This window comes from Lathyrus oleraceus, chromosome 1, assembly GCF_024323335.1.
Source record: "Lathyrus oleraceus cultivar Zhongwan6 chromosome 1, CAAS_Psat_ZW6_1.0, whole genome shotgun sequence".
NCBI classification, from domain to species: Eukaryota; Viridiplantae; Streptophyta; class Magnoliopsida; order Fabales; family Fabaceae; genus Lathyrus; species Lathyrus oleraceus.
This window is the reverse complement of record NC_066579.1, coordinates 256,196,887-256,203,458: the sequence shown is the minus strand read 5'-3', so window position 1 is coordinate 256,203,458 and position 6,572 is coordinate 256,196,887. Positions and strand designations below refer to the sequence as shown.

At 37.9% G+C, this 6,572-nt stretch overlaps 1 non-coding gene across 1 annotated transcript; it reads right to left on the bottom strand.

The window, feature by feature from the left end:
• Positions 1 to 3,205: 3,205 nt before the first annotated feature.
• LOC127117061 (small nucleolar RNA R71) lies at positions 3,206 to 3,312 on the bottom strand. Its single transcript, XR_007801823.1, has one exon. It is a non-coding gene; the product is annotated as a small nucleolar RNA R71 (small nucleolar RNA).
• Between the last annotated feature and the right edge of the window lie 3,260 nt (positions 3,313 to 6,572).

The window sequence follows — 6,572 nt, the reverse complement described above, 5'->3', positions numbered from 1 at the left end:
CACTTTGTCCACTTGGACCATATTGTGTGATATATCTTGTTTGTGTATACTTTGCTTGTTTGTGTGGTCTTTGACCATTAATGTACATAATAACAACAAAAACCCTAAAAAACGTTTGCGTGGACTGTTGGCTTGATCTTGGACAAATGGACTTAGAATTTAGGCAACACTCATATGATAAAGGACTTGGCCAATGCCAATTTATTGAGAAACCAAGTGCTTGCAATTTGAAACTTCATCTGATACATCATTCAAGATCCCTCTGAGTTCATCTGCAACATAATCATTGTGTAGCTGGGATAAGTTTGAAGAAGATCATGGAATGGCTAAAGCTTGGATGTGGCTATATTTATTTGATGCCTTTGCTCTTCCAGATAATATAATTATGCATTTGTGTGTTGCTTGATTCTAAATGTCCAAGGGAATTCTGGGTTTCTATTGACAGTCTTGTCTATTGGATTGCTACCCATTTGGTCAGATCTTTTCAACTCTCAACTTTTAATTTTGTGCATAGGATTAGTCTCTTCATCTTCTCTCCATTTCTTTAATTTCAAAATCTCTCCCTCCATTTTCAAAATCTTCTTTGATTGAACTTATTTTATTCTAAACTTTGACTATTTTGCAAAAAAGATAGAAACTTTGGCCTTATGCCATTGCATTTTCAAACTTCTTTTCTTAAATCAAATTTGTAAATAAACTTAACTATACTTGACGTAAAATTTCAAAAGCCAAAAAGAACTAATTCATTCAAACCATTTTTTGGGCCTTTGTGCCTTTCAAACTTAATTTTTGTTAAAAGCAATGCATCCACATTTAAATTTGTATCACAAAATATGAGGTTTTGATCCCTCATTTTATGTTGGTACGTAGGTGATAACACTGAAATTTACCGTATTTTCGACTCCGATTTCACATGCATTCTAGTTGTTTTATTGTTATTTTGTTGTGTTATTGCTATGTTTTCCTTTATTTTCAGGTTTTTACTTTAATCGGAGCCCCGATCGAGAAAAGGAGCGAAAAAGAGCCAAAAACACTAAAATTCAGCATTTTGTACTTGTGGCCTACCCCATGGCTAGCGCCATAGACCCTGCCATGACGTGTCCAAGCTCAACTTCCCTCAACTTCCACGTTCCCCACTACTTCCACTAAGGCGCCTCAGATTGGCCTTGTGGCGGGCGCCACAAGAGGAAAAGTTTTCCCTCCCATTTTCAAGTTGAAGGGGATCCTGGTCATTTCCATCTTTTTACTTGCTTATAAATAGAAACTCGAAATCACTTTTACAATCATCCAAACTTAGAGCAGAGGCAAACTCAGAGAAACTTTGTTTCAGTTAGGCATATATTCAGTATTTTAAAGTGGTAATCGCTTCGCATTGGAGTGTTACCACAATTGTGTAGTCGAGTCTGTGATAGAGTCTGCAATCGAGTTTGGAGCACTTTGGAAGGAAGTTAATCCTGCCGCCATTTTCATTTCCGCTTTGCAATTTACTCAACCCTCCGATTGGAGCAGGTTTTTATTACTTTTCTTTATCTTATTTATTTTCCCGCACTCGCTTTACTTTATTTATTTCTCGCACTTGCTTTACTTTATTTATTTCTCACACTCGCTTTAAATTATTTATTTCTAGCACTCGCTTTAAATTATTTATTTCCCTGCACTCGCTTTACTTTATTTATTTCTCGCACTCACTTTACTTTATTTATTTCTCGCACTCGCTTTAAATTATTTATTTCTCGCACTCGCTTTAAATTATTTATTTCCTCGCACTCACTTTAAATTATTTATTTCCTCGCACTCGCTTTAAATTATTTACTTTCCGCACTCGCACTACTTTTATTTACTTTAATTCACTTTTACTTTACCATGTCTAACTAAATCTATAAGGTTAGAATGTAAGGATCGTAATTGAACCGATACTCCGTAAAGTTGTTCGTAGAAACACTTAAGGGCTATTTTAACTTTTAACTTAAGTTTTCCCCACTTCAATTCCGTTGGGTAAGATCAAAAGCCGTCCAACGTCTTTTTAAACTTAATTGTTTTTAACTATTTCAAAAATAGCGAAAGCGCTTTGTTTAGTTCATTAGGAGTTTTTAACTTAAGAAGAAAAGAGATTTTAAAACTTTTTTCGGACGCGTTTATAAGTTTAGAGTCTGGTTCGTGAGAACCTCTTTTGGTTAAGAAATCCAGGTTATAATACTTTTCAACTTAGTCAAGATACTATATTTCTTAAAAATAGGTTTACTACTCTAACGCAATGCGCGCCTTTTTATAAGTGACAATAAGAGGGTTTGATTAGGGAGTACAACTCGGTTCTGAATACGCGAAAGCGACAGTTCCCGTTAAATTAGTTCTTTTCAAAGTAGGAAACACTGCCCATATGTAGCTCTATTAGCAAGTACTTGGATTATTAATTGATTACGTGAATTACATTCGACCCTGTCTTTATTAATTAAATTTATTTGAATACTTTACTTTTCATCGCACACTCTAAAAACACCTATTTTGATTGCCTTCGATAAACACCATAATAATAGATAACGATAGATTGACATTTGGTCTCTGTGGATTCGACAATCTTTTATGTTACTCTGACGCGTTCGTATACTTGCGAAAAACACCGCATCAAGTTTTTGGCGCCGTTGCCGGGGACCAATTTCGTCAAATTTCATTTTCCTGTTGTTATATCGTTTAGACTTAGGCTATTTCCCGCCGGTCAATGCGAAGAACTCGCAGCACCGGAAGTTTAAGCTTAGTATACCCTCTAGCGGAACCTGAATGTTACGCTCGCACACGTTTATTCTTTCATAGAATTAAGAGAGGTATGGCCGAAGATCAAAACCAAAGACCTCTTAAGGACTTCGCTCAACCATCCAATGAAGAACCTAGTTCTAGTATAGTAAACCCAACCATTCCAGCTAATAATTTTGAACTTAAACCATCCCTGTTGCAACTAGTGCAACAGAGACAATTCGCAGGTCTCGCTACTGAGAACCCAAACCAACATTTAAAAATATTTCTTCAATTAGCAGACACTTTTAAAACGAATGGAGCTTCTCCTGAGGCAATACTTTTAAGATTATTCCCTTTTTCCCTCAAAGATAAAGCCCTATCATGGTTAGATTACCTTCCACCCAATTCCATTACGACTTGGGATAACCTTAGAAGAGTTTTTCTTGCTAGATATGTTCCCCCAAGTAAAACCGCCGTTCTCCGAAACCATATAACTAGATTTACCCAAAACCAAGGAGAATCGCTGTTCGAAGCTTGGGAGAGATATAAAGAGTTGTTACGAGCATGCCCACATCATGGTTTAGAAAATTGGTTAATCATTCAAACCTTCTATAATGGACTTCATTACAACACAAAGATGACCATCGACGCTGCTGCAGGCGGTGCTCTGATGAACAAACCTTACCCTGAAGCTAGTGCCCTCATCGAAGATATGGCTCAAAACCATCAATCATAGGGAGTCGAACGAGCGACAATTGAGAAAAAGGAAGCCTAAGCAGGAGTGCATGACCTAAGCTCTATAGACATGATGCAAGCTAAAATGGACGCATTAGCCCTTAAGGTCGAGCATATGTGCATAAACCCGAATACGGTAGCCGCAGTTTCGTCGGAGTATGAGATATGTGGGACCAAAGGACACCAATCTGCAGAATGCGGTCTATTAAACGAAACCCACTCTGAGCAAGTGAACTACACCCAAGGGAACCCATATTCGAATACCTATAACCCTGGATAGAGGAATCACCCGAACTTCTCCTATAAAAACAATAACCCTATCCAAAATAATGCACCTCCGAGACCTATCTATCAAGCCCCAAGATCAAATCAACCTATGCAACCCGTGCCACCAAAGCCGAGCCTTGAGAAAATTATGGAAAATTTTATCACCGCTCAAACCCAACAAAACAAGGAGTTCATGAATCAAAACATTCATGTTAACGAATTGATTACTCAGTTAGGAACCAAGGTTGACCAAATAGTTACTCATACCAAGATGCTTGAAACCCTGATCTCTCAGGTAGCTTTAAACCAAGCCCCTCAGACTACACCTGGAGGATAATTCCCTGGACAACCTCAACAAAATCCGAGAGGACAAGCCAATGCCATTACCCTACAAAGTGGGAACGCTTATGATGAGCCACCAAACCCTAGATTGAGTGAACCCGAAACTTCTAAGGAATGTACCAAGCCCCCGGACGAAGTAAAGGAACCAGAGGAATCTGAAAACCAGGAAGGTCGAGAAAAAGGAGAAGAACCTAAAGATAAAACTTACGTATCACCCCCGCCATATAAACCACCTATATCATATCCGCAAAGACTCAAACAAACCTAGATCAATAAACAGTATCAAAAATTTATTAAAGTTATAGAAAAACTTCATGTAGAAATCCCTTTCACATAAGCCATCACCCAAATACCTTCTTATGCAAAGTTTCTCAAAGACATCCTTACCAACAAATGTAGACTTGACGATCCGAAGCCTTTGGAATGTAGTGCTATTTCCGAGGACAAATTAGCAAAGAAAGATAAAGATCCTGGAAATTTCTCCATTCCTTGCCTTTTGGGTAATCATGTCATCGAAAAATCTTTTCTAGACTTAGGAGCTAGTGTGAGCCTAATGCCTTTAGCAGTTTGTGAGAGGTTAAACTTAGGAGAATTACAGCCCACTAAGATGTCACTTCAGTTAGTGGATAGATCTGTTAAATATCCGATAGGCATTTTAGAAGATGTTCCTGTTAGGATAGGTCAGTTATTTATCCCTACTGAATTTGTAGTCATGGACATCAAAGAGGACAATGATATACCAATCCTTCTAGGTAGACCATTCTTATCGACTGCAGGAGCCATAATAGATGTCAAGAAAGGAAAGTTGACATTTGAGGTGGGTGACGAGAAAATACAATTTATACTTTCGAAATTTCTTATGGCACCTGTGATTGGAGACTCGTGTTATGCCTTAGATATCATTGATGAATGTGTTAGAGAATTAGAACAAAAAGAAATTATAAAAACAATTAAGTTACCATCAACTCTCATAAGGGAAGATGATGACTTTAAGAAACCCTACATTGATGATAACCTTTACGAATGTTTATCCCTTACTCCAGATCCTATGCCATGCCCTAAGAAACCAACCTTAGAACTTAAGGAACTTCCTAAGAACTTATGGAGCGTCTAGCCAGACACTCTTACTTCTGTTATCTAGATGGATACTCTGGATTCTTCCAAATACCTATCCACCCCGAAGATCAAGAAAAAACTACCTTTACATGCCCTTATGGAACTTTTGCCTACAGACGAATGCCATTCGGCCTCTGTAATGCCTCATCTACTTTCCAACGCTACATGATGTCAATCTTTGCAGATTACCTAGATGGTATCATGGAAGTGTTTATGGACGACTTCTCGATTTACGGATTTGATTTCCACTATTGTCTTGCTAACCTTGAGAAAATCCTGGAAAGATGTGTGGAGGTGAACCTCGTGCTAAACTGGGAAAAGTGTCATTTCATGGTAACCGAAGGAATAGTTTTAGGACATATAGTTTCCGAAAAAGGTATAGAGGTAGATAAAGCTAAAATAGAAGTTATAGAAAACCTAAAACCCCCAAAAACTATCAGAGAAGTCCGAAGCTTTCTTCGACACGCTGGATTCTACCGGCGTTTTATTAAGGACTTCTCCGAAATAACCAAACCTTTAACTGGACTTTTAATGAAAGATGCTGAATTCATTTTTGATGAAAAATGTAATGATGCATTTAATCTTTTAAAGCAAGCGTTAGTATCGCACCCATTATGAAACCACCTGATTGGTCAGAACCTTTTGAGATAATGTGCGATGCTAGTGATTATGCAGTTGGAGCCGTTCTAGGACAAAGGAAAGATAAAAAATTACATGCCATTTATTATGCCAGTAGAACCCTAGATGCTGCCGAACATAACTACGCAACAACTGAAAAAGAATTACTCGCTGTAGTTTTCGCTATAGACAATTTTAGATCTTATCTAGTAGGAGCAAAAATTACAGTTTACACCGATCATGCTGCCATTCGTTACCTATTAAGTAAAAAAGACGCCAAGCCCAGGTTACTCCGATGGATTCTATTACTACAAGAGTTTGATTTAGACATAAGAGATAAAAAAGGCACTGAAAATGTAGTAGTCGATCACCTTTTTGGCTAGAACATCTAAAACCTGAACTAGTACCCATAAATGATGATTTCGCCTATGATAGACTGATAGCTAGAGTAAAAACCATTGAAGATAATAACCTAGACCTTTATGAGCACCCCCAAAATTCCTTAACAATAAGTAACATACCCTGGTATGCAGACTTCGTTAATTACCTAGCTGCTGATATAGTACCCCCTGATCTTGACTACCACCGCAAGAAGAAATTCTTCCACGATGTGAGAAACTTCTATTGGGACGAACTGCTCCTTTTCAAAAGGGGTAAAGATGGCATTTTTCGCCGTTGTGTTCCAGAAGAAGAGGTAAATAGTATTATCAAGCATTGTCATTCTGCACCCTATGGTGGACATGCGAGCACCTCTAAGACATACG